This window comes from Crotalus tigris, unplaced genomic scaffold, assembly GCF_016545835.1.
Source record: "Crotalus tigris isolate CLP2741 ecotype Arizona unplaced genomic scaffold, ASM1654583v1 scf7180000018931.1341448, whole genome shotgun sequence".
In the NCBI taxonomy this organism is placed as follows: Eukaryota; Metazoa; Chordata; class Lepidosauria; order Squamata; family Viperidae; genus Crotalus; species Crotalus tigris.
Window position 1 is genome coordinate 911,596 of NW_024097280.1, and position 25,828 is coordinate 937,423.

Genomic DNA, 25,828 nt, shown 5'->3' on the forward strand with positions numbered 1-25,828 from the left:
TTGTGGGCCCAACTGGCAAAGCAAAGCTCAGGACCGTATTGGTTGGAAACATGCAGAAGAGGCCTTCAGCCAGCAGTGAATAGTCAATGGTTAGAACGATGATGATGAATAATCACAGTTACAACAACATACAATCATACAATGGAATCAGAACATGTAACCATTGGAAGAGACATTGCTGATCATATAATCTAACCCATGGCCAGATAAGAATCCATTGCTGCAGCATCTTGACAGATCACCATCCAACCATGATGATCAGGGGACTGATCATATAAAGAATGGTTGCTGGAATTGGGTATGTCTAGTTTAATGAAGAGAAGGACTAGGGGTGACATGACAGCAGTGTTCTAATATCTCAGGGGTTGCCACAAAGAAGAAAGAGTCAAGCTATTCTCCAAAGCACCTGAAGGCAGGACAAGAAGCAACGGATGGAAACTAATCGAAGAGAGAAGCAACCTAGAACTAAGGAGAAATTTCCTGACAGAACAATTAATCAGTGGAACAACCTGCCTCCAGAAGTTGTGAATGCTCCAACACTGGAAGTTTTTAAGAGACTGGACAATCATTTGTCTGAAATGGTATAGGGTTTCCTGCCTGAGCAGGGGGTTGGACTAGAAGATCTTCTAGGTCCCTTCCAACTCTGATTCTATTCTATTCTATTCTATTCTATTCTATTCTATTCTATTCTATTCTATTCTATTCTATTCTATTCTATTCTATTCTATTTAAATCTTCCCAATGAAAGAGAATCCATAACTTCACTGGGCAAGCTATTCCACTACCAAACAGCTATTAGGATATTTTTCCAATACCCAACTGAAATCTCTGTGACTTATACCCATTGTTTCTTGATCTGCCTTCTGGAGCAGGTCTAAACAATCCTGCCCTGCCTTCTATATAACACCCCTTCATATCTTTGAAGAGAAATACCATCTTTCTCCTCACATCCAGTGCTTCCATATCCCCTAACTTTTTGCTTCATGATCATCTTGATTGCTGTCTTCCTCAAACGTGGCATTCAGAACTGGATACATTAACTAATGAGGAAGAGAAGGCTCTTGTTCCTTTTTGACTTGCCAAAAAATTTTGCCCATGACCTGTGTAAATGTATCTGCCATTGAACAAAAATATCATTGGATATTACATTTTTATTACAAGTGTCAGGGTAAAATGGAATAAGGAGCCAAAGGGAATTATTGGATTTTGATGCAGCCTTGAACTGTATTTGCATAGCTATTCTATATAATCAAGGGCCACTTTAATTTCTCAGTCATAATGTTCAAATAAGATGTACTTTGCTGTACCAATTGCAGGCTACATAGTGACTTCTAAAGTGTTTTAAGCATCAGGATTTCATACATATTCACTTATAGGCAAGAGGTCTGTTTTTCCACAATTCATACCAAATCTAAAGGAGAGTTGGTATCTGTTTTTCTTTTGTCTTTAAAATAAACTGTGGGAAAGCTTTAACTACACTTTAATATCTGACAGACCAGGAGTGGGAGATCTGTAGTCTCCAGATGTTGCTGTTCTACAATTTCCAGCATCACAGCCAGACTGGTCAAAAGTGATAGATGTTGAGGTCTGTGTTTTACTGACCTCAGGAGGGCTCTTGAACAGTTCACTGTCCTTGTGAAAAGATCAGTTCTGATTTGTCAGGAATCTGATAGCAATTCCTGAGTCATCCAGGCAATGGGCAGCCAAGTATTTATATGCCTAGTAAACAAAATATGAATTAACAGTATAGATTTTTTTCCACGCAAGAACAATTCTATAATCCAACAATTGTGGAGGACAAAAAAGAGAATTAAAATAGATAAATATGAAAAAAATGCATGTACACAAAAATATGGTTTCTTACAATGGAGATAAAAGTAGACATTAATAGGCAGTGAAATAATGAGCTCATGAGATCGCAAAGAGTTTTCCATCACCATGGAACTACAATTCCCAGAGTTCTTTGATTCAAGGAGGATTTAGGAAATGTGCCAGGTTGCAAAGCAATGTGACAAAGCCAGGAAAATCAGCCACCCCATTAGAAAGCCTTCTACAATTCTCTCTTGGAGTGATCAGGTGTCAGTACAGCTTGGAACACATTCTAAGCATGTTGGCTCCTGGCTTAAAGGTGAAGAGAATAACACACTACAGTATAAACCAATATAAACTGAAGCAGAAATGCATTCATTTGAAAATAAATCTTGCTCAATTTAGGGGGAATACATAAATAGTCCCCCTCCAAATGCTCAAAAGGCCTGTCAGAAATAAATATCTTCCCATGTGTGAATAGGTTGTTTAAATTCTCTTTGCACTCCAATCTCTGCTTATCAAAAGTTGGAAAGAATTGCAGACACCCCAGAGGACTACAATATCTTGTTTGCAAGTATTAACTCTAAATAACTCTGGTGTGGAAGAACACTGAAAGGAAAAGGTGATATTTTGACTAAAAGTGTTTCCTAGTGCATCAGGGTGTTGTTGTTTTTAATTCAGAACTATTTTTAGAAGAGGAGAGAAAGATTGAGTCCAACAACTGTTCAAAGTTGCAACGGCACTTAGTGAGAGGACTAACAATGGGTCCTCACAGCATCCCTGCAGTCATGTGATGATGACACTTTAGCAAGCTGTGGCCTTGTAATTGCAATTTCAGACCTTTCCCCCTGGCTTCCGGCAATTAAAGAAAATGGGAAAGCTGACAGGAAGTCGCAAGTCACAAACACATTAGATCCTTGCTTAACAACCCAACCAATCCTCATTTAACAATGGCAACTGGGACTGACATTGAACTTTATGAGCACATTGCTTGGGGACATCAAGTCTGACAGTTATTCTTTGCAGATAGACATGCAAAATATTATAATTACTAATTTTGTATAACATTTTCCTATAGGCAGCCCAAACCTGCCACATAATGAACTCCAGGTTTGGAAAGGCCATTTAAATTGCATGATAATTGGAAAAGGGATATTCCATTCGGTTGGAAGCACATATTTTCTTTTCTTTTCTCTTTTGCCTGTTTAGGCACAAGAAATACAGAAGATAATTATCCTAAAAAAAATCAAAGCAAATCTGTACCTGCCTATGTATCTCCAATTAAAGACTCCTCCAAAAATTTGGTTAGGGCATTTGCTACTTTTAAATATGACTTTGAAGAGTAGAGAAGGAAGAAGACACTGTGACTTTTTTCCCCCATGTTATGGAGATGCTAAATGGTATGTCCTTGGTTACTGCTCTGTGACCTTTATGGCAATGGATCTAATTCTATCTGAAGCTGTTGCAATTTGAAAGCAACAGTGGGAAGGCCTTACCCAAGACCCAAATGCACATATTGACTTATTGCTGGACCAAGTGAAGCACTGCCTCAGTTGGAGGATGCGGAGGTCAGGGATCAGGCCCACAGGTGGCAGAGCTCATACCACACAGTATCTGAGACACCCCTTTGGGCTGGATAAGATGAGAGAACACAAGGCCCTGGTTTACTATTTATAGTGAATTCTGTTAAGCTGCCATGTAGCCCAGAGCAGATGCAAACAACTTTCATCAACAAAAATCTGGCCAGTCTGGTGGTCTTATCGCTATAATTTTTGGCTGGAGGATTACAATCCTCAACAGGTAGAAACATTTTCTCTATATTTTGAAGGAGCCATTCTTTTGTACAAACTTGATGAAGAAATTTCAGGAATCCAAAAACTTCTGAAGGCATTTGCATATTGAGGGTTTTGAAAATATGTTGTGGAAATGCTTCCCAAAGGTTTCTTGTGGAAGAAACTTGACCATTTACAAAATGGCAGCCATAGTGTTCATAATCAGTTACAGAAATCAAACTGCTGAAGCCAAAACTTGCCGCAGAACTTAAGTGGAGATGTAGCTTTACCTCATCCATGTCAAACTGTATATTTCTGCTCTCAAAGCACAACAAAATATTACAGAGGACAAATTGTTGAGGCTCAAGTCAAGGAGGTAAGACACACAATGTATGGACACTGGTTAATTAAAAGTCATTTTTATTGCATGCAACTCCATGTTCTGACTCTACCAACCATTCTGTCATACTGACTGGGGATGATGATAATTATAGTTTAAAACAGCAGGACAAAGGAGGTATATTATCTATGCACATGTTCAAATAAGGCATTAATATTAGCTCTAACAATTGAGATATAAGTATTTTTTTTTATTTTGCTAGGTTTCTATCTAAACTGCATCTCTTCTCTTCCACACTTCTTGTTTCATTTCCATCACGTGCAGTATCCCAGAGAAAGCACCACATTCTAGTTTGTTGTAAAAACATGTTTATTTCAGTTGTAATTTTATCAACCTGTGGGAGTAAGCCCACTGAACATAACAATTCAGGCTAAATGTGTATGAACACACTCACATTCTGCATTTTTAGAATAGGATGTTAAAATGCATGTACTCAGTAGCAGTGGTGGGATTCAGCCAGTTCGCACCAATTTGGCAGAACCGGTAGCTATTTTTTGGTGCCCAGGCCCAGAATGGACTTCCGGAAGCAGCATCCACACAGAGAACCGGTTTGTTCACATATCTGAATCCCACCACTGCTCAGTAGCCCTCATACACACCATTTACTTATCCTTTCATTCATGTCAAAGATTTATATGGCTACCCATCCGATTAAAAAAAGACCCTGGGTGGGTCACAATGCAACCAATAAAGACAAAAACATGCCATGACAGACCCATACTATACATACAGATAATGCTCTCTTAATGCTCATTCAGTATCCATTTGAAGTTACAAAGGCACTCAATGAAGGGACTTAAGATTGGGCCCTGAATTTCCAGCAAACCCCCCCCCTACTGTCATATGACTAAAATGCAGGCACACTTGTGCCCACCTTCACTTAGGACCACCTTTTGGCTACTCACCTACCCAGGGCTGCCAAGCACCCGCACTGCCTGGCCCCACCCATCATGGCATTTGCACACCAGCCAGCCAGGGCCTCTAATTCAAGCTCCACTCAGGCCTCCTTTCACAAAAGCCCTGTGTGCCAGCACTGAAGAAGACCCTTTCTAGCCCTGGGTGAAGCAGCAATGGAGGCCCCGGCTATAGCGTAAATGGAGGCTCTGAACAGGGTGCGAGATAAACCCTGAACGCAAAAGGCAGTGGTGTGAAAGAAGGTTCCAGCAAGTACAGTAGTGGCGGGCAATGCAGTAGGCACAGTGAGAGAGCTAGGCAATGGAGCAGCTGGCAGTAGCGGGTTGATGGGTGACCTAATAGGCGGACATGGTGTGGAAGATAGGCATGTGGTGTGATGAAGTTCAACAGGAGGAAAAGAGGCAGCCTCTTACCTAACTGGATCTTGGAGTTGGGAGAGACTAAGCCAGGAATGGTTTGGACTGAGATGGGGTGAGTCCTCATCTAATAGCCAGTGGGGTTCAATTAACCTCAGCAATAGGGACTCCTGGGATTACTGTTGCTAAGCGATGCAGTCACATGACATCATGCTTTATAACCATATTGCTTAGGGACAGAACTTCCGTCCTCAATTACCATTTTTAACCAAGGACTATCTGGGCAGAAGAAATGCACTTCCCACCATGATCTCACCAGATCAACTTGACATTTGCTGGGCTCGCTCCCAGCCTAGTCCAGTGCTCAGGGGGATGAGCCAGGTCTTTTCATATTTAGAATAGTGGAGAAAAGCCATAGGCCAGGAAATATAGCAAGTTCGCTCTTTAGACAGGGAAAAGGTAACTCTCAGTTCCTTCTTTGGCCTAGCATCATAATAGAGAGGCTGCGTGAGTATTGTGTAGTTTTCCTGACTCATTTTTTTCGTCACTAGCTGCTCTTCTGCTCACACCCAGCTTACGACATTCCAGGTCCATCTGCATCAAATTTGGAGTTGACAAAGAGCTGCTGTACAAATTAAAAAGACAGAATTCTGTAAGAATTAATCAATATCACTATTGCTTCCTTCCTCCCCCTACACACACACACACACACACACACACACACATTTGTACAATGTAGCTCTGCAGGAAATAAACAGATGGGAAATAACCTCACCAGCCCATTTTAAACCTAATGGCTTCTACCAACAGAAGATTGTTTTTCAAAAACATAAAATCAATACTACGTTTCAGTATTTTATTAGATTTCCCAGTGGGCTAGATTTCTTTAAATGTGAAGAGTTTTAAGACTCAAGAAAATGCTCCAACTCTTACTCAAGGAAACCCTATAAATATTAGCAATTCCACTGTACTAGACTGGCTGAAACATTTGTTAGTGTAGGATAGTCAATCTTATTACTATCATTTCCATTTCTGAGACAGTCAAATTAAGGCTAAGTAACAAGTTTAAATTTAATGTGTAATTTATTACGGTAGCACCAAACATTTTATGGAAAAAACAGGTCATAAGTTTGGATCAGGAAGGAGCATTTTGTGATCATGTACCTATTAAGCTCATTCTCAAATACATCTTTGCAATTCAGTAATAGCGACCTCAAATGGTAACTTACAATGGAGTAATAAAGTCACTGTAATATTATATATGAATATAACTTTTATGGAGGTTTATCTTTAAAATGCCATATAAATCTTTAAGATAATGGAATACTGCAAAAGTAAAGGCCATTTAATTTCTTCTTCTAGAGAGAGGACACAGGAATCTGTGGTTATTCAGAAATTGATGGCTTACCACACTATTCATCTCTGACTGCTATGCTATATTGGAATCCAACAATGTGGAGAGAGACAAGTTTTTTTTTATTCCTGCTTCTATGAGGCAGAGAAGAGAAATTACAGAGAAGTCCAGACTCTTGCCAAGTTTTATTATCCACATAATAAGAATTGCAATCAATTACATAATCTACCACAAAGATCATTATTGTCCTACAATGAGCCTAAGTGGACATTGTTTCTTTCAAACTCTGTTCTCATAACATGGCCTTCCCACAAATGGTACTTGGACAGGTGTATGCCACCTGTTCCATATGCAGAGCTATGTGCCATTTTATAGATATAAATTCACCTGTGACTTGCACAGAATATCATGGGAGCCAAGCCATCCTGAGCAGATGCAGAAAATGGATTTGCTCTGTGGAACAGCCAACATACACAGGTGTGTATTGTTTATTTCTCGAAAACCCAAATATTCAAACTGATTCCTCTGAAAAAAAGCTGAGCTGAAGTTAAATTGGAAGTTTATCTTTGAATCATTCATACAGTTCATTTTATGCTACAGTAAAGAGGCCGTCGAGATTGTAATGAACTTCAACAAAGTTAAAGCTGAGCTAGATCGATAATAGGACTATACAGTGCTTCAAGTTCAGTTCCAAAAAGGTGCTTTGGAGCATGCAGGATGCAAATAGAACACCTGTCTGAAAGTCTTTAAAGCAACTGGGCCTTTTCCTGGAATTGCCGGGCAGCTGTAGAAGGCACCCCCATTCACGGGCAAAGATGCAAGCTGTTTAATGAATAGCATAGTTCTATGTTCATAGTCCACTGTAACCCTTTTTGGAACCAAGCCTAAAGATACAGGTAGTCCTCGAACATGACCATTACTGAGCCCAAAATTTATGTTGCTAAGTGAGATATATGTTCAATGTCTTTTGCCCCATTTTATTACTTTTCTTGCTACTATTGTTAAGTGCAGGGTAGGCAACCTTGGCTCTTTTATGACTCCTGGACTTCAACTCCCAGAATTCCTGAACCAGCCATGCTGAGGGGAAAGGGAAAGGTTTCCAAGCTGAGCCATGCTGGCTCAGGAATTCTGGGAGTTGAAGTCCAGGAGTCATAAAAGAGCCAAGGTTGCCTACCCCTGGTTAAGTGAATCATTCCAGTTGTTAATAACCTGGTTGTTAACTGAATCTGCCTTCCCCATTGACTTTGCTTGTCAGAAGGTCACCAAAGGTTTCCCATGATTTGGGGACACTGCATGAGTATGAACCACTTGCCAAGCATCCATATCTTGGTCACGTGAACCATGGGGATGCTGCAATGGTTATAAGTGTGAAAAACGTTCATAACTCACTTTTTTTGCAGTGATGTTGTAATTTTGAATGGCCACTAAATGAACTGTTGTAAGTCGAGGACTACCTGTGTACAGCCCTGAAAAGCTACTTACAACAACTTCCATATAATGACTCTGTCTTAATTTTATGCCAGCATTTCCTTCAACATGAGGCAATAGTTTACATTTGTGAAATCACCAGCGCTGTTCAAAACATGCAGAAAGAGATTCCACATCACCTTCAGGGCGCATCCTTTTGATTGGAAGACAGACCCACCTGGAGCAGTGAGTCATCAAGTGATGTCATCTACAGATTGCCAGGAATGTCTGAGGCAGAACTAATTCCTCAGTGGGTTGAACATTCACCAATGAATGACGGAGCTTTGTAATTGATTTAATGTTGGAACTTTGTAATTGATTTAATGTCCTTTAAAAAAACAAAGCATTGATATATTTGAAAAATCATTTTAATGTTGAACTTTATTCTGACTGGAGAAACAGAAGGCTTTTATGTGTATGTGCCACAAACCCACAAGCTGAGTTTGTGACCTGCTTAAATTAAATACCTCTGATGCCTTCTGACTTTTCTGTTTAATCTGTAATCTTTTTTAAAGCATCCACACATGCAAGTTATCACTTAGTGTTGTTTTCATCTAACAACTGAAGAACATGTATAATCAGGGCCCCTCTCCCCTAAGACTTTGCTGCATGTTCATTCAAAACTTTAAACATTTCTTTCTCTCCTCCCTCTCCCATCAACCTTGCCAATGAAAAATAACTGAACATGAGTTGGTCTTAAGCAAAGGTGCTGTGTTCATTTAATGTTAACAAGTTGAAATGATTGATTGGAAGGTCAATTAATTTTTAACTGTCCTTTATTAATAGTAATTTAGATTAATTCCTTTTCAGTAGGAATGATAGTCTCTGGGAAATATACCTGGAATAAAGAAAGTGAAGACTGTCTTTGGTTTCTGAGTGACAATTATTGATGTCCTTATTCTTATTAATAATATACTCATCATGGCATCACTGGGGTGTTTCACCTATTTGTTACTGAAAGGTTACAGTGGGTCTCTTGCTTTGAAGATTTCTCAATTACATTCAAGAGACTTTTCCACACACACACACACACACACACACACACACAGTCATTCAAAGAAGGAATATAAATCTCCCTCCCTCCTTTTTCTTCTATATACACACACAATCCCCTTTGCACTTATTGTGCTCTGAGGAGAGTAATTCAGAGCATGGGGAAACATTCAAAATATCTCTTGACTTCAATTAAAAATATCCTCGCAGATACCTATTAGATCTTTCTGTGAGACCAGCCATATCCCCAAGCAGGTGGTTTTCCTTGCAACTATGCCTACTCTCAAGAATGAAAACACTATCACTAATAGCAACAACAACCTGATTTTTCTCTTTATAATGGCTCTTTGTGGGGCTATTTTATTAGGTATGCTATTTGTTGTTTGTTTCAATTGTATCTCACTTTTCCCCCCTAGGAGCTCAAGGCAGCTTACATAGAGATAGGCTTTCATTTCCCTCCCCTCCCCCCAAGGTTGGTTGAGCAGAGAGACAGTGATGAATCAAAGTCTATAACTGGAGGCAAAATACAACCTAGATTGCTCAGTCCTACTTTAACAAGTTAACCACTAAGATCAGATAGGTAGATAGGTAGGTAAAATAGATTAGATGGATAGGGATAGATAGATAGATAGATAGATAGATAGATAGATAGATAGATAGATAGATAGATAGATAGATAGATAGAAACATGTTCTGTGGTCTACTGCCACAATGCACATACAGTGTACACACTTTTCAGGAATAGCATAAAGTTGTAGTTCCTGACCTAAATACTGTAATACATCCCCCGCTGAGCAGCAGGGGTGGGGAGCCATCCGTTTCCCCCGCAGAAGTAATTGTAAATTTAATCAACTAAATTAAGATGAAACGGCTCTTATGGTCAGACGTTTAGCATAACTGAGGTCTACTTTCGGGGAGGGAGAAGGCAGGGGGGAAAGAAGGAGCAGCTGCTCCTGTAGGAGAAAAGCCAAGCCGGAGATGCAGCAGCGGACAGAATAAAAATCGATCCACTCACCTTCACCTTCCCAAGAGAGATTCCAGCAGGGGAGGGAAGCGGGCGGCTGTGTCTATTTCTGGCAGCCCGGAGAGAGAGAGAAAGGAGCCTCTTCTTTCCCATCCCTCTTGTGTGTTTGTCCAGAGAGAGACTGAAAGTTACAAATTGCTGCCATGAGCTCATCAAACAGTGCCTTTTTCCCCTCGGTGAACCTTGGCCATTGGCCAAACGCCCATCACGTGCTTTCTCCCCGTGCCACTGTATCGAATGTCAGCTGGCTTTCTTTTTCAATTCTTTCTCCCCCCCCCCCTCCCCGCCTCCTCCTCCTCCTCCTCCTTGGGAAGCGGGGAAATATCCAATTTGACCAGGAGGAATCAGGGCCAAGGTAGGGGGCGGTGGGGGGGGGGGAGAGAAGAGAAGATCCATCAGGACACAATGACGGATCGTCCCCATTTAGAGCTGCCGGCGTAGGTGGGACAAGGGCCAGTGGCCAGTTGGTAGAGACCCTCCAGCGCGGCTGGGGAGGCAGCGCCGTCGAAACTGCAGCATCGGGGACGGGGTCCCCCCACCCGCCCGGGAGATCTCCGCCGGCCTTCCTCCGCCTCCTTGTCTTTCTGCGGGCCCAGCCGCCGCTGAGGCTGGCCGGTTACTCGACCTACCTCGGCCTCTGTCCACCTCTGCCTCTGTGCGGATGACATCGACTTTCCTCCCAGCCGGCGACACCTCCTCTCCGCATCCCCAGCTTGGGTGCCCACCTGGACCTCCCTTTGGGGCTCGGCTGATGGACCTCCAGGCTCCCAAGCGAGAAGACCTCCACGCCCAACCCGAGCCCGCAGGAGGGAGCCCGGGGTTAGTCCGCCGACAGCGAAGGGCCAGGCTGCCGAGACAACTTCTGAATGGCTGAAAGTTGAGCGCAACCCTCCGCGCAGAACAGGTGAGTGCTAGGAGGCTCCAATTGGACGCCGGGCTGACCCGCCTGCCGCATCACCGGATACTGGAGGTATCCCGGTAAGTAGGCGAAGGTCATCCATCACGCGAGTGGGTGAAACCCCGGGGGTCTCATTGCCAAGCAGCTCACGTGAGAATCCCCCAATTCCTTGGCCTCACTGGGACCGCTTAGCATCATTAGAGGACAAGGCTTTTGGTGAAAGAGAGAAAAGGAGAAATCTTTAAAAACCAATGGCATCCCATCATCGGTTGTTGTTGTTTTTTTTTTTCATATCAGGAGCTTTTGTTGAAACTCTTCATGGATAGGCAGGATATGATTTTTTTTTTTAAAAAAAAAAGAAAAGAAAGAAGAATCTCAAGAAGAATTTCCCAAAGCTCTTTTTCTGGATGGGTTCCCAACACAAGTTACGGTTGCTTAGAGATATTGAAAACAAAGGCTTCACAATTATTTTTTTATGCCTTCGGTATGTTTTAGCTCCAAACTTGGTTCCGAGGGACGTGCTTTTTTTTTTAAATTAAAATTAAAATGAAAGTAGCAACCACACATACATCCTCCGTGAACACATGTGTGATGGATGGGGGAGAACTAAGCAAGCATCTTCGGAAATATCTTGACATTTCATAAAGGTTGTTCGAGAAGTCTGTGTGTGTAGGGGCGGGGGGGCTTGCGTTTATTTTAGATCAAACTTCGATCAAGTACCCTAATTAGGGAGCGAATATATCATTTAGTCACGATTAGAAATTACACATTTCTCTCCCTCGCTTTTTTAAACCCACCTTTCAACGAACAGTACAGTCCTCAGTTCTGGGACTTTTGATGCTATTAAACATTTTACACTTCCAAAGTTGTGTGGGGGAGAAAAAGAGTTGACAAGATACTGAGCTGTTATGCCGACGTTTTAAATAACTGCTTGCAATTGTTTCTACTTTCTGATTTACCGGCAGAAACGCTTCGAAGTTTGTTGAATGTCATAAAAAAAACAACAAGATGAGTGCTACAAATCAGCTTCCTTCTTTGTATTTCTGAAACTGTGAAAAAGCAGACTAAATTAAGGAAAAAGCGGAGGGGGAGGGAGGCAGTGGGTGATTCGTACGTCTCTGCGTTAGGAGTATTTATTTACAAATTCTTTACAAAACAGCGATTATTCTTTGAATGGGATAAGAAAGGGATATTTATTTAGCCGGGGGGGGGGGTGAAGATGGTCTGGGATCTCTTATTGCTTTCATTCCTTGCTTGCCTTAGTTTATTTTCTTCTTCAGCAATGTTGGCTTAGGGAAGGAAGCTAGACGAACCTTCCCCTGCCCCCGACCCGGCCGGCGGAGATCGAAAAGAAAGAAGTAGTTAGAGACTTATTGGCTGCTTTAAGGTGCCTCTTTAAGAAAAATCTTCCCGTCGAAATCAACAATCGTGGGCCACTCGAACTGCAAAAATTGCAAGATTAAAGATTCGTTCAACCCGGCGCTGGAGAATGAAGGACGAAATCTCCGCGGAAGTCCGAGTTTCGATCTTTTCAAGCGCAAAAACGAAAGCTTCCCAGCTTCAGGTCGGAGAGCGCTGGAAGATCTTTTGATAAATGGACTTTTCTCTCCTTCGCTCCTCTCTGGATCCCTATCGCTGTATGGGGGGGGGGGGGGAAGCTCAGCTCTAGAGACCCTTGGGAACTGCGGAGCGGCGCTTTTCCACGCCACGGCCCTCCCAAATACCCGAAAAACATTTTGGTGTGCGATTTGCAAACCAGACACATTATCTGGGGCTTACCCGGGACGCATATCAAATATCAAAAGCCTTTGTCCCCTCCCCCTCCCCCCCCCAAAAAACTATTTTCTTCCACTTCAGCTTTTGTTTATTTTCCCATTAAAAATAAATAGATAAAACAATCTAATGAAGCGATCCGGTAAGATCCGGCGTATGGCCCGTCGTTTCATTTAGTTGTTCTGAGGCCGAAGAATTTTGTGCGCGGCCTTTTTTGTTGTTGTTGTTGTTGTTGCTGTTGTTCGGTTCTGAAACAGATTTGTGACTTGGAGATATTTTATTCATTTAGATCTTTTCCAAACCACTGGGAGGGGGAGGGGAAGTGTAATTAATTATGGCCGCTTTCAAGACCTGCCCCGGGTGTTTGTTGTTTGGGTGGGAGAAAAATTCCAAAGTTTAAGGTCGGTTTCATTTTTTTCCCCGAAGAATAAGAATAAAGACGAGAAAAAACGAGAAGACCGACTGCTTTATTTACTGGCAACTTTTGTTAATGCAGATATTTTTAACAAGAGCAGTAGGATTACAGCAGAAGTGTTTAAACCTGTAATCCTATATCGTTGTCCATTAACTGGGAGGAAGCCCCACTGAGTTCAATGAGACTTTCATCGAAGGGAATAGAGTTAGACTTCCCAGGCCAAAACCCTTCCCCAAAGTTTGGGAAAAGGGAAGCCACAATTGTCTGCATTTTCAGATCTAAACCAACACAGAGATGCATTTTCTCCTGAGGGAGCAGGAAGTGGATAGCTATTTACAGAATATTTTCTTGCTCTTGGAAATATTTGTTCTTTTCCTGATTTTCGAAAAACAAAACAAAACACCACCAAACTTTGCTTTCCAATTCAGCGGAAACATGCCTGGGCACGTAGGAGCAAAATAACAAGGTTTTTTTTTAATTCATAAAATCCAGTTTTTTTAAAAAAAAAATAAATTGATTTAATTAGTCATAGAATGACTTCGCTGCCTCCTCTGTGCTTCAAAGAGCAGGGAATAACACACTGCCTCCTCATTTCAGTGGAGATCCAGGTGTACCTTTCCAGCATAAGCCTCTTCAGCTGGTTGAATACGAGGAAGAACTCACTGGGAGTTCTTCCTCATATTCAACCAGCTCGCTTGGGACAAGGGAGTGAAAAAACGCAAGGCAAGGCAAGGCAAGGCTAGGCAAGCCACAGTGATTTTCCAGGCAGCTGAAGGCAACAATGAACAGTGAAAATACCTGGGGAGAGGGGGTGGGTTGGTTATAATTTTGACAGGCTTGGTGTTTGCAACAATTCAACAATTGTTGTTGATCAGCAAGATGGTCTGAGAAACGTCTGCAATGCAAGGGGGAAATTAAAGATGGGAGAGATAAAGAAACATATGGAAAGAATAAAAGTGTGGCCTGTCTGCTGCAATTTACAAAATTATTTGAGACAGAATGAGGTTGTGGTGGGAATAGGCCCAGCTGCTATTATTAATATTAGTATTAGTATTATTTTGAAATGAAGGAAATTTTAAGAAATCTATTCTTTATGCAACTTCTGTTTTGACCTACCACGTCTGTCTCCTTTCAAGTCTTCATGCTACATTGACTTCTATGGACCAAAAAAAAAAAAAAAACCCAAAAAACAAAAACTAAAAAATCCACAGCCTTGAAACACACCGGACTCTCAACTTTTTCTTCTCTATTTTAGAGAAGAAAAGGCAGGGGAAGAAGGAGGAGGGAGGGAAACCACGTTTAAAGCTGTCTTTTTTATCTTGGTGCCTTCCATAATTGAACATGATCGTGTCTTTCCTCCACTCATTCTGCATCTTGGTTGAAGACAGAATTGTCAGCACACCTTATACGCTCCAGGTTGATTGATGCAGAAGATTTCTTGAATTGGGGAAAACTACAGGAAGACAAAAGGGACCAGCTACTTGTCTGTGTCCATATGCAATAGTAAACACTGTGATTCCAGTATGTAATATTTAATGAAGGTAGCCAAAAAGAAAAAAAAAACAAAAACCCAACAACCTTCAGTTCCATTTTTCAAATACACATATAAGCTATTATGCAGTAATTTTCAAAATAATCACCGTATGAAGTCTCTCTCACAAAAGGAAACTTTTCACAATTTAAAGAACAGTGTTATGATACAAGTTCCCATAGCGTGGAGTTTAGTTTATCAGATGAATCTCCTTCATGCAAGAATGGCTGCTTTAAGACAGGGTTTAGGGGCAGATGTTGAGGAACCCACTTCACAGCAGGGGTCACAGAGCCCCTAAATGGAGTCGTTCCCAGCTGCTCAGTTCATAGGCCATACAAGCCAGAGGAGAGACAATGTTGAATGGTCCCTATGTTCTAATATAACTGGAGGTTGGTTATTAGTTTATCACAAAATGTATGTTTGTCTTGGATTTAGGATAAATGTTGTTGTGTTCTTCAGAATAATATTTCTGCTTACCACTGTGATTATTATTTTACTTTAGGATGGAAGTTATTAGCATAAAGGATCCGATTTGTGGGTCCCTTCCTCCAATTCTACCAATCATCTTCTGAGAAATTCTTTGTGAATGATGGGATTCTGGATACTGAACCTGAGGAAGAATGAGAGCTACACCATGCTTCTGAACTCTACATTTGTTGGGGTACCCTACCTCCAGATTTCTACCCTGATAATGTTCAGGGAGTCACTGAAAACTGGGCTATTCTCTTAGACCTTGGGTTGGGATGGTTGTCAAGTCCCTGCAGGATTTTTTTTTATTCATTATGAATTATTTTTTTTCTGTGTTTCTTACTTTAAAGCATGAGCCGCCCAGAGTCATTTGAGGCCAGATGTCCTCTAAATTGTATAAATAAACAAACAAACCAAAATCCAGGATACTTCATGAATATCTGAGAAAAGGTAAGATAATATACAGTATGTAGAATAGCAATAGCAGCAGGAACAACTTGCCACAATCTCAGAGGACTGTCACTGGGAGCATGTCCCAGTGGAGTAATACAAGGAAAACTGAAATTTGCCTTGGTGGGAACGCGTCAAATGAGCCACAAAAACATCAGGAGCAGAGAGCAAAACTGTCACCAGAACTTATGTGTAGATGTGGGTGGGTGGGTACGTGCCAGTGTTGGGCTTGGAAAGGAAGCTTGCTTCCTGATTCCTAATTTCCATCAACTGAAGCTTTGCTTTGGGTGAACTGCTTGGATCCTTCCTGCTTGATTATTCTAGTCAATCCTTCTCTGAACGGCATCTATTGACTCCCTGAAGATGCTCAAAGGGATGTGAAGCTTTTACCCGGGCAGCTTGTTCTGTGATGGCTCGTTCAGGCAGGCAGATCCCTGCTGGAAGCTTTTGAATATACAGGAAGCAGCAGATAGATTTTAATCAATTTTATCTCATTTCAGTTGTACAAAAAGTCATCATTGGGAGGGGACAAGAGAAAGGCACAACTTCGTGACCAAGCCTGGATGTAGATGGTTTTGATGGAATGCCCCTGTCGAAATACCCGGAGTTACACCCACGTGCACATACAGCTTGAACCAAACCAGGATCTATGGCTTCAGCTGCCATCTTCCCCAAGAGAGGAAATGTGGCTGAGTATAGTTTGCATAATTCACACTAGCTTTCTTATTAGCTCTGAAATTGCTTGAGGAGCTGGTGAGAATTTTCTTTTCCTTGCTACTGTTTTCAGCACCTCCAGTTATGTCCTTAAGGCGCAGCCAGTGCAGGTTTGCACACACAGCAAATTGTCCTACTTATGAGTCATTGGGAATGTTGCAAGCTTTCTGTTCTGTAGATTTTTTCAGGAAACACAAGTGCTTCCATGCACAGCTATTCTTGTTATACATCCAGGCCGGGGATAAACAGAATGGTACCCATGGAGATGATATGCTAGTAAAATATTCATCAGGTGCTCTACCCTCATGTGAATTAATTTGTTAAAGAGGAAAATAGCTGAGTTGTAAAGATCCACATTCTACTCCAATGGCTGGTAATGGGACATCTTCAGGCACTGTGATAATGTGACATTCTTAGGTGGTTGTCCAAAGGCCTGCGTAAAAATATTTTAGTAATGACCAAAATGGTCCAAGTACACCAAATCTCATAAGATTTCAAGCAAGACTGTCAAACCCTCTCATGTTTTGAGTGAGAATGCCAATATTTTATGAGATTTAATGATGTCAGAAAATTCCAGAATTATTTTAAAAAAGAATTAAAATATTTCTTTTTGGTCCCAACATTATTGTACACCATCATGCCATTCATGTATTTTTATGTCATTTATTTGCAGGAATGGCTCTGTATTTCACAAATGATTCCAAAAGTATTTCTAAAACAAATTACAACCATAAGATTATAGAAAGTCTTTATTTGGGGATTTGAAAATTGATTTCCAAGAAAATATTAGAAGAAGGAAGGAAGGGGAAAGAAAAAAAGAAGGGAGAGGAAGAATTGGAGCCAAAACCATATTCTGAACGATGTTCTGTTCTCTTCCTTATCTGTAGTGTGATTGCCTAGGATCATGGGGCGACTAGGCTCAGCAGCTAAATGAAGTGGAGAAGAATTCCATTTTAGCAAATAACTGAGCAGGACCTGCTGAATGGAGATTGCCTCAGTCTTACATCTTAGTGAAGCACAATTGAAGATCTGTTTCCAGAATCACAGAACTGAGCAGAAGAGATGCAGGAGGGGGAGAGAATGCTATGGTGGCTGCAATGTGGGGATTCCCCTTCTTCAGAGAAATTTTATCTTGGCTTTCCTTTCACCGTCCCCTGGCAGGGGCAACATGGACAAGACCACTACTGTACGCTGCTGTGACTGGGACTCACAGTCTTTTTGCAGTCTTGCAAAACTCTTGTAGTTCCTAGAAAGAATATACAGAAATCTTCCCTATGGGAATGGGATCATGCAATTTCTCTTTTACTTCCAACTTTGTTCCAGAAAACAGCAAATATCAACTTTCTCCTGGAATTTAGTGTGGTATGTGTATTTATGTTAGCTAGTTATTTAGTTAGACAGTCAATTTAGCAGCCTGGTAAAAATCCAAAGTGCTGATGTGACATTATCAGTCTTTTAAGGGAGGACAGGATCAGGAAATAACTACACAAGGATTACAGGAATGCTTCTTATCCAACATGGTTTTCATCTTCCCTCTTAGACAAACTCAAGGCAAAGTTATTTTTTTTTTCCCTCATGCCTTCTTCTTTCTCATAATTGAGTTAACTCTTATATTATTTTAACTGTTCCTCCATACCGTTTTATCTCCTCATTGCCCTACACCAGTGATGGTGAACCTTTTAGAGACCGAGTGCCCCAAAACTGCCCCTGCCCTGCTCTACCCCCTGCCTCACCCCCACTCCACTTACCGCCTCCAGGGCCCGCCACAGATCATCCAGGCAGCCCAGCAGTGCCATGGCGGCCATGCCCTTTGCCCACGCCCTGCAGCATCAACTGTGCATTGGGGCATGAGGGCAGAGTCTTGTCTAGCTGCCTGGCTGCCATGTTCTTCACTGCACTGCTCTGCGTGGGCCATGCTCAGGGGCGACTCCCCTTCAGGAAGATTGCTGGTGAGAAGGGGGTCACGGGCGGAGGCAAGGCTGGGGCAACGGCATGTGTGCCCACAGAGAGGGCTCTGAGTGCCACCTCTGGCACCTGTGCCATAGGTTCGCCACCACTACCCTACAGTAATAATGTCCAGATAAAGGATAGATAGGCAATGTAATACCGCCTGAACTTTTCAAAAAGTTTCTTTACACCAGCATGCAAAAATCCCAATAAAGTCCAATAATAAGAAATGTATACTAGAAGGTCCTGTATTCCGTCTCCTTCTTTGTTCTGACTTCTTCCTGTCAAGTTGTTGTTATTCACATTTAATTTTTCTAATAGAGAACCCTGATATAAGCTTGCTCATAAATAAATTCCCTGAGACATAGGTTTGAATTTAATGCATCTGGATGTAAGTTTAACTTCTGAATAAATATGAATATGATTGCATTGTAAGTCTTCAAGAAAAATAATGGAATCCCAATGAAACTGGTATTTTAAGTATCTAGATAGATACTTGGGACAAAATAATGGTATTAAATTGCTTTCAGAGGGCACTTGTAACTTGAGTTTCTGCCTGTCTATTCTAGGCTATTGTAAGGAGTTGGTAGATATGATGTAATCACCTGGATCTGGGTGATTGTCAACATCTCTTTGCAATGGTGGGTGGGTTTGCCAGTCGTTTTGGAGGAGAATATGATATGCCCCTCCTGAGGATTGCCTGGATCCAATGGTCTTAACAACTATTGCCCAGTCTCTTTCTTTTTGGAGTAAAGATTTTTGAGACTACATCAATCCTAGAAGAAGTAGATTGCATCTACCAGGGGTGTCCAACTTTGGCATCTTTAAGACTTGTGGATTTTAATTCCTAGAATTCCCCAGACGTTGTGGCTGGCTGGAGAATTCTAGGAGTTGACGTCCACAAGTCTTAAAGTTGCCAAAGTTGGACAGCCCTTGTTTAGTCCTTTTTCAGTCAGGCTTCAAGTCCGGGGAATGGAACTGAGACAGCATTGGTCATTCTCCTGGATGGGGAGAGGATGTCTCGTCTGGTCCTTGAAACTGCTTGATAGATTTCAATGCCATCAATTGAGACAACGTGCTGTACCATCTACAGGATTTGGAAGCACTGTTTTGCAGGGGTGCTGCTCCTTCTTTATTGGGTGGTTTTAGTCTGTTGTGTGGGGTATATGGCTCTGTCTCCTCTGCTCTTTAAAAGCTATATGAAACCACTGAGAGAGGTCATTTGGAAGTCTGGGATATGATGTCATCGGTATGTTGAAGATACCCAATTATAGATTGCCACTCTGAGCTGTAGGGATGATGTTGTCAAGGTCATATCCTGGTGCTTGGAAGCTGCAAGAAGTTGGATAGGAGAGAACAAACTAAAGATGAATCCAAAAAAGTGGAGGTAGTGTTTGTCCATTGCAGTTCTCTATAAACATCAATGTTGTCACTGAACAAGTGAACAGTACTCTTGAAGAAGCAGGTCCATGATTTTTTGGGGGTGATGGTGGTGATGTCCTTCTCATAGCCAGTGCTTGGACTGCAAGTGGAAGCTGTGGCAAGAGGTTCCTTTATTCATCTTTGGAAGGAGCATAAATTGCAGCTTTACCAGGTGTATGAGGAGTGGCTATAGTAACTCATACCCTCAATACAACCTAGGAATATTACTATAAAGAGCTGTACATTTTACAGTTTAACTTTACAGTGTACAAAGACTACTTGGAAATTACAGCTGGTAGAGAATCCAGCAGCCGGTATGTTAACTAGCACTTGATACTGGGTGCATACAAACACTGATACTGCAGGTCCTGCAAGGGTTATCAGATGGTTTCCAGGTACAATCTGAAGGGCTGGTTTTGTTTTATAAAACCCTTTATAGTTTGAGTGCCTACAAGGCCAACTTAAATCAGCCCAGCTTTAGATCATCAAGAGGGAGAAACTTAAAAGTCCCACACTCCCAGGAGGGGAGGGGAGCTAAAATTAGGAAGCCCTCCTTTTCAAGAGGCAATGCTGGTGCTTTAGAATAATCTCATGATGGAGATTAGCACTCTCCCTGATGGCACATAGAAGGATATTAAAAACCAAACGATTTCAGAGAATGTTCTGTGAAGTTTATCCCCTGTGCCAGAGTTTATTATTTTTATTTTTATTTTTTCACTATATTGTTACTTCATGTACAAACATTCTGTACATGTTTTGTCATGCTATGATTTGATTACTGTATTCTATTGCTGTTTTTAATGTATCTTGGATATTTTAATTGATTTCTTTTATACCATGTAAAATGCCAAGTGTTGTTAGATTTCATAGAAGTGAAATGAAATGAAACAAATAAATAAATGAATTCAGATAGTTTATCACAGCTAATAACATTTTATGCATTCTACATTTTGTTATTGGTTTCTTTACACTCTGTTAAAATTTGCAGGGTCCTATTAACATTATACTATTTGGAGGTACATTAATTAGGAAGTGACATTATTGCATTCATGTTCCTATGAATGTCCCTTTAAGCATTGGGCTGGCCACTGCAAGAATGCAGAGTCAGGTGTGAAAGGCTCACTATCTCACTTGCTGATTAGGACAAATAAATACCAGAATCAACCAACACAAGGGCTGATAAGGCCTCTGGAGACTGGAAGAAGATACACTGACAGAATGCCATGGAACAATTTTCCAGATATTCCTACTAAAAGTGAACTAGGTTACTAACGCCAACCCCATTCATTTTGTTTGACTGACTTTCTTTAAAACACAAACATGCGTATGGTTGACTGTCACTGGAGAGCTACAATATATGCATACAAAAATACAGATACATAAACACAAACTCTTATTCTGCAATTTATTTCCACAGGAACAACCATGTTAGTGTCTACTAGAAAAATCAGCCGAGGATCTTTTTCATTCATTTATTCAAATCTGTGGTACCTTAACAAAGAATATTTACTAAATATTGAAGAAGTGCCTGTCCGTGCCTGTATTAAAATGGACTTTGATCCAAACAATTTTGTTGGGCTGATAAGCTCATTCATGTCTAACTCCACATATAAGGCTCTGCGTGGGCTATTTATTTTTGCTTCAATCCAGAGCCTTGTACATACATTGCAGTTCCTTGTCTATGTGCACCTATCAATAGAATGGGTAATTTCCCCCCACCCCTCACAGGAAAACTGAATCACTATCAGAAAAACAGAGGGAGCGAAATAAACAATTTTAGAAAAATGTGATTGTAATGCAAGTGTACTTTTAAAATTACCCATAGTCATCAATTGGCAAAATACAAATCAAAGTATAGAAATGTGAGATAAAAAAAACGGAAGGACTCTTGAATGACTCTGGCATATTTCAGACATTATTTCCTAAGAAATATTCAATTTACTCCTTTGTCTGAAAAAAGAATGTCATTTGAGGAAAAAAAAACCTGTCATACCTTTAAAGATATATCTTTTACTTCTCCTCTCAGCAACTACAAAACATGCAGCCACTGACCCACAAACAAATGAATGAATGAAAAAAAAAAATCCTGACACCTTGAATTAGGAATGAATGTTGCAAATTAAACCACATGGTTTGAAAGTGCAATCTTTCAAAGAATTTGCATTTGGGGTTAATAAGAGGCACAACTAGCAATGGATAAATAAAGGAGGAAAAAAAATATTATGTTCTGAAGGGGCCATAATACAACAGTGGGATTCTAGATCAGTGGCGTATATAGCAGTTTGACAACAGCCATTAAGTGTCCATGTTGGCCTATATTCACTATTAACATGAAAGACATGTTAACTGCTCAGTCTGGGAAAGAAGGGGAAGAATAGATTTGAAGAGATGGTGGGAAACTGTTCAGGAAACTAGAAGCTACCACCTCCGGCCTTTGAACCACTCTCCTTATGGCTTCTGAGTCATTTTACACTCAAACACTGTGATTTTCACATGTAGTCACTTCATTTCCTGAGCAAGAATTCAAGAGCAAGATTCCATCTTTATAATTCGACACTATGAATAGGCTGCTTCTTCTTGAGGGAGTCAATAAAAAAAAGCAACGTACCACATTTATCCCTTCACCATCGCAATATTGTGGCTGGCTTGTTAAAACACTTTTCTTTAATATCATTTAGAAAGGCTAAATCACAAACACCCTGGAGAAAATCCATAAGGCCCACTCTTCCTTTCACCTCTGACCTTTTGACCTCCGCCTTGCCTCAGGGCACTGATGACCCGGTCACTGCCTAACCCTGAGTCAATAAGTCTACCTTCATTAGCATAAAACATGAATCTAATGGCAGTTTGACAAATTATAACTTCAAGCTAAAGATCTGCCAACTGGCTAACTCCTGTAATGACTATTTATCATTGGAAATGGTAAATCATAAGAATTCAGATGACTTAATTATTCAGATATAAAAGCACAAAAATGAGCAAGAGAATGGGAGAGTGGGGGGAACCCCTGCCCCATTTTCCGCAGAAATTTAAGGAAGAAGGCTTATCCGCCAAGCAGGGTATGATCCTTGCGCCAGGAGTGGAGGGGGGGGGCATGCCTCCTCGGCTGGGACCATCATCTTCTCTCCCTCCAGCTCTCAATCTCCACTCCTTTGTCTGCTCATTCTTTTCATCCCCACTTCTCTCATTTTTCTTTGTCTTTGTCATTCTTCCTTCCCCTCTCTTGCTTTTTGTCCTTCCTTCCTACCCTTCATCTTTGTGTCTCTTTCGCCTGCTGCCTTGCCTCCGCCCTATTTATCATCTCTAATTTTAATATTCTTCTTCCCACCCAGTCTTTTTTTCCTATTTCTTTATAAATTATTAGTCGTATTATTATTTTTATTATTTCTTATTTTTCTTCTCCTCCTCCCCCCTCCCCAATTTTTATTCCCTATGGAACAAAAGGGAGGGAGAGTTGGTGAAGACATTTATTGTTCTTGGGGTTGTGGTGGTTTCTCTTCCTTCTCTCCACCGTCTTTGCCTCCAGTGAAGGGTTAAGAGTTCTCATTCTAGAACAAAAGATAGGGAGGCTTGGCTCAGCCTTATTCCACTTGGACATTTGGGAGAGCTTAGATAGCCAGGTTGACCAATCAATCTTTGATCAAAGATAGGCCAGATAGGGGTGACATGAGACAGGGTCAAGGGTGACTGTGTCTTGGGTAGGAAGACATTACTTTTCTTCATGAGATGATGCTATTTCAGGCATACTCTTCCTCTTGTACCCAGGATTGTCCCCCAATGCTGACAAATTTTGTTAGAGAATATCTTTATTCAGATTGCTGAAAGAAGAGCATTTCTCCTGCAATAGCACGGTGACTGCAGATGTGGTGACCCTACAGATTTGGCTGCTCAAGGTAAAGTATGGGAAATTTGCTCCCACTTTCTCCTAATTAACATATAGAAGTTGAAAAGCAAGCTGAATGTTATTTCACCATTGGCAATAGGGGTAGCATTTTTCTCCAGGACAGTTTGAACAGTCACTAAATGAGTGGTCCTTAAACAAGTAGTTCCTATAATAATAATTTGTGCTGCCCTGTCAGACAAGCTCAAATCTGCTTCAGTAACAAGGCTTGTCAGTGGTCCAGTCCATACAGTTTTATCGCAGGATCATTTTAAGGGTTGCAATTTGAGGATTCCTAATCTTCAGCTCCATCCTCCCCACCCCATGACATGCAGTGTCACCACCCAGAGGGACTTTTGCTGTCCTTCCAGTTGCCTGAGGGATAAACCTGGAAGTCCTCGGGCCATAAGCTATTCCCAGGCTATTTCTGGTTTTTCAGAAGAATGCTAGACCTAGAAATATAAAGAGCTGTGTAATATCTGAATGGTACTTTATAGAGAGCATGTTGGGCACAGGAAATGTCTGCATGGAAGTCAGATGCCCAGTGTGTCTATCATTCCACTTCCAAATGGCCATCAACGACAGTGCCCAAGGACTGGAAGGAGTCAACCTTTCTCCTCATCCTATCCCCGTTGTTTTACTTCTCTTTTATAAAAAGGGCAACTTATCCCTAGAGATGCAAACTAACCAGCCCCATGTGGTGCAGTGGGGAAGATGTTGGACTAAGAGCAGGTTCTACTCCATCCATGGAAACTTTGGGCCAGTCACTCTCTCTCATCCCAACCTACCCTTGTTATTGTGGGGAAGAATAGGAGGAGGAGGGAGAGCTCTGTTTGCTACATTGATCTCTTGAAAGAAAAGTGGCATACAACTCTAATGAAGATATATGTGGACACAGAAAATATTTTATAAACTAGTACAGGTAATCCTTGACTTATAGCAGTTCATTTAGTGATCATTCAAAGTTACAATGGCGCTGAAAAAAAGTGACTTATGACTATTTTTCACACTTATGACCATTAAAACATCCCCATAGTCATGTGATTTACCTTTGGATGCTTGACAACTGACTCACATTTACCATGGCTGCAGTGTCCCAGAATCATGTGATTCTCATTTGATGACCTTCTGACAAGCAAGGTCAATGGGGAAACCAGATTAACTTAACGAACATGTTACTAATTTAAGAACTGCACTGATCCCCTTAACAAATGTGGGGAGAAAAGTCATAAAATGGGGTAAAATTCACTTCACAAATTTCTCGCTTAGCAACATACCTTTTGAGCTCAGCTGTGGTCATAAGTTGAGGACTACCTGTATATTTATAATTTATAGGAGTGATGCAGTAGAAATAAATAAGACTATTTTCCTGCATTTGTGAAGCTATTTGCTTGACCTTCGCCAATTTCAGCAAGCTGAGAGCTGGCTAGAACGTAGACGGGAGACCAGCAGGAAATCTCAGCCTTCAGGGCCAAACTGGGAAGCTGTACCAATAGCACAGAAAAAGACTGTGGCAGATAATTTCCACATTTTTATCAAGAAATGTCCCCAAAGACCCAAATGTCCATGAAGACAGCAGAAGCTAAGCTCAGTTGAGGGAGTTTTATATTAAACATAGTATGATAATTCAACTATTACTCCCTTTACCATGATCTTATACAGCCAACGAAAGTGAGAACTCTTCTGGCGTGGTTCAGGATTACAGCTGAGAGCCTCGAAGCCTTTGTAGTATTTTACTATTTTCAACAGAAAGAAGGGGTGGAGGTGGAGAGGAAAGCTTACACTGAGTGCTACTCCAGCACACCCTTGAAAAACACAGACCATCTGCAGATTTATGAAGGAGAGCTCTCTCCATAAATCAGCCTGGGTCTCTCCCTCCCATGCCCATTTTTGCTTTGGTAGAACTCTAAACACCTGCATGTGATTATCTTTAACTTAAACAAGCAGGGAAAAAAATCCAGTTGGCATTTTCAAGACAAAAGAGGCAAACAACTGTGCCGCCTGCATGCCTATATCAGGGAGGAAGAGAGAAAGTTGCAATAGCCACTAAGTGGCACCCATTAATAGTCATTATCACCACTGCCCATGCAAAATTGAAAGCCAATCTTTATTTTTCTCTCTTCGTCCATCCATCATCTGCCTACTATCTACCTACCTGTCCCTTTTGTACTTATTTGCAGGACATCAGGGAGTTTGCCGAAGTAATCCTTGAATTTGAAGACTAGAATCAATTAGCCAGG

At 41.2% G+C, this 25,828-nt stretch overlaps 2 long non-coding RNA genes across 5 annotated transcripts; one reads left to right on the plus strand and one right to left on the minus strand.

The window, feature by feature from the left end:
• Nucleotides 1–3,984: 3,984 nt before the first annotated feature.
• On the minus strand, nucleotides 3,985–10,985 carry LOC120314463. Of its 2 annotated transcripts, none has more exons than XR_005558440.1 (4): nucleotides 10,720–10,985; nucleotides 10,082–10,211; nucleotides 8,214–8,401; nucleotides 3,985–5,877 (listed from the first exon to the last, which is right to left on the minus strand). It is a non-coding gene; the product is annotated as an uncharacterized LOC120314463 (long non-coding RNA). The 2 variants fall into 2 exon arrangements; XR_005558441.1 differs by having other exon boundaries at nucleotides 8,252–8,401; nucleotides 10,720–10,983.
• On the plus strand, nucleotides 10,855–18,098 carry LOC120314464. 3 transcript variants are annotated; one of them, XR_005558444.1, is made up of 4 exons: nucleotides 10,855–10,994; nucleotides 12,269–15,368; nucleotides 15,526–15,625; nucleotides 16,126–18,098. It is a non-coding gene; the product is annotated as an uncharacterized LOC120314464 (long non-coding RNA). The 3 variants fall into 3 exon arrangements; XR_005558442.1 differs by having other exon boundaries at nucleotides 12,269–15,625; XR_005558443.1 differs by having other exon boundaries at nucleotides 15,526–18,098.
• The last annotated feature ends 7,730 nt before the right edge of the window (nucleotides 18,099–25,828 follow it).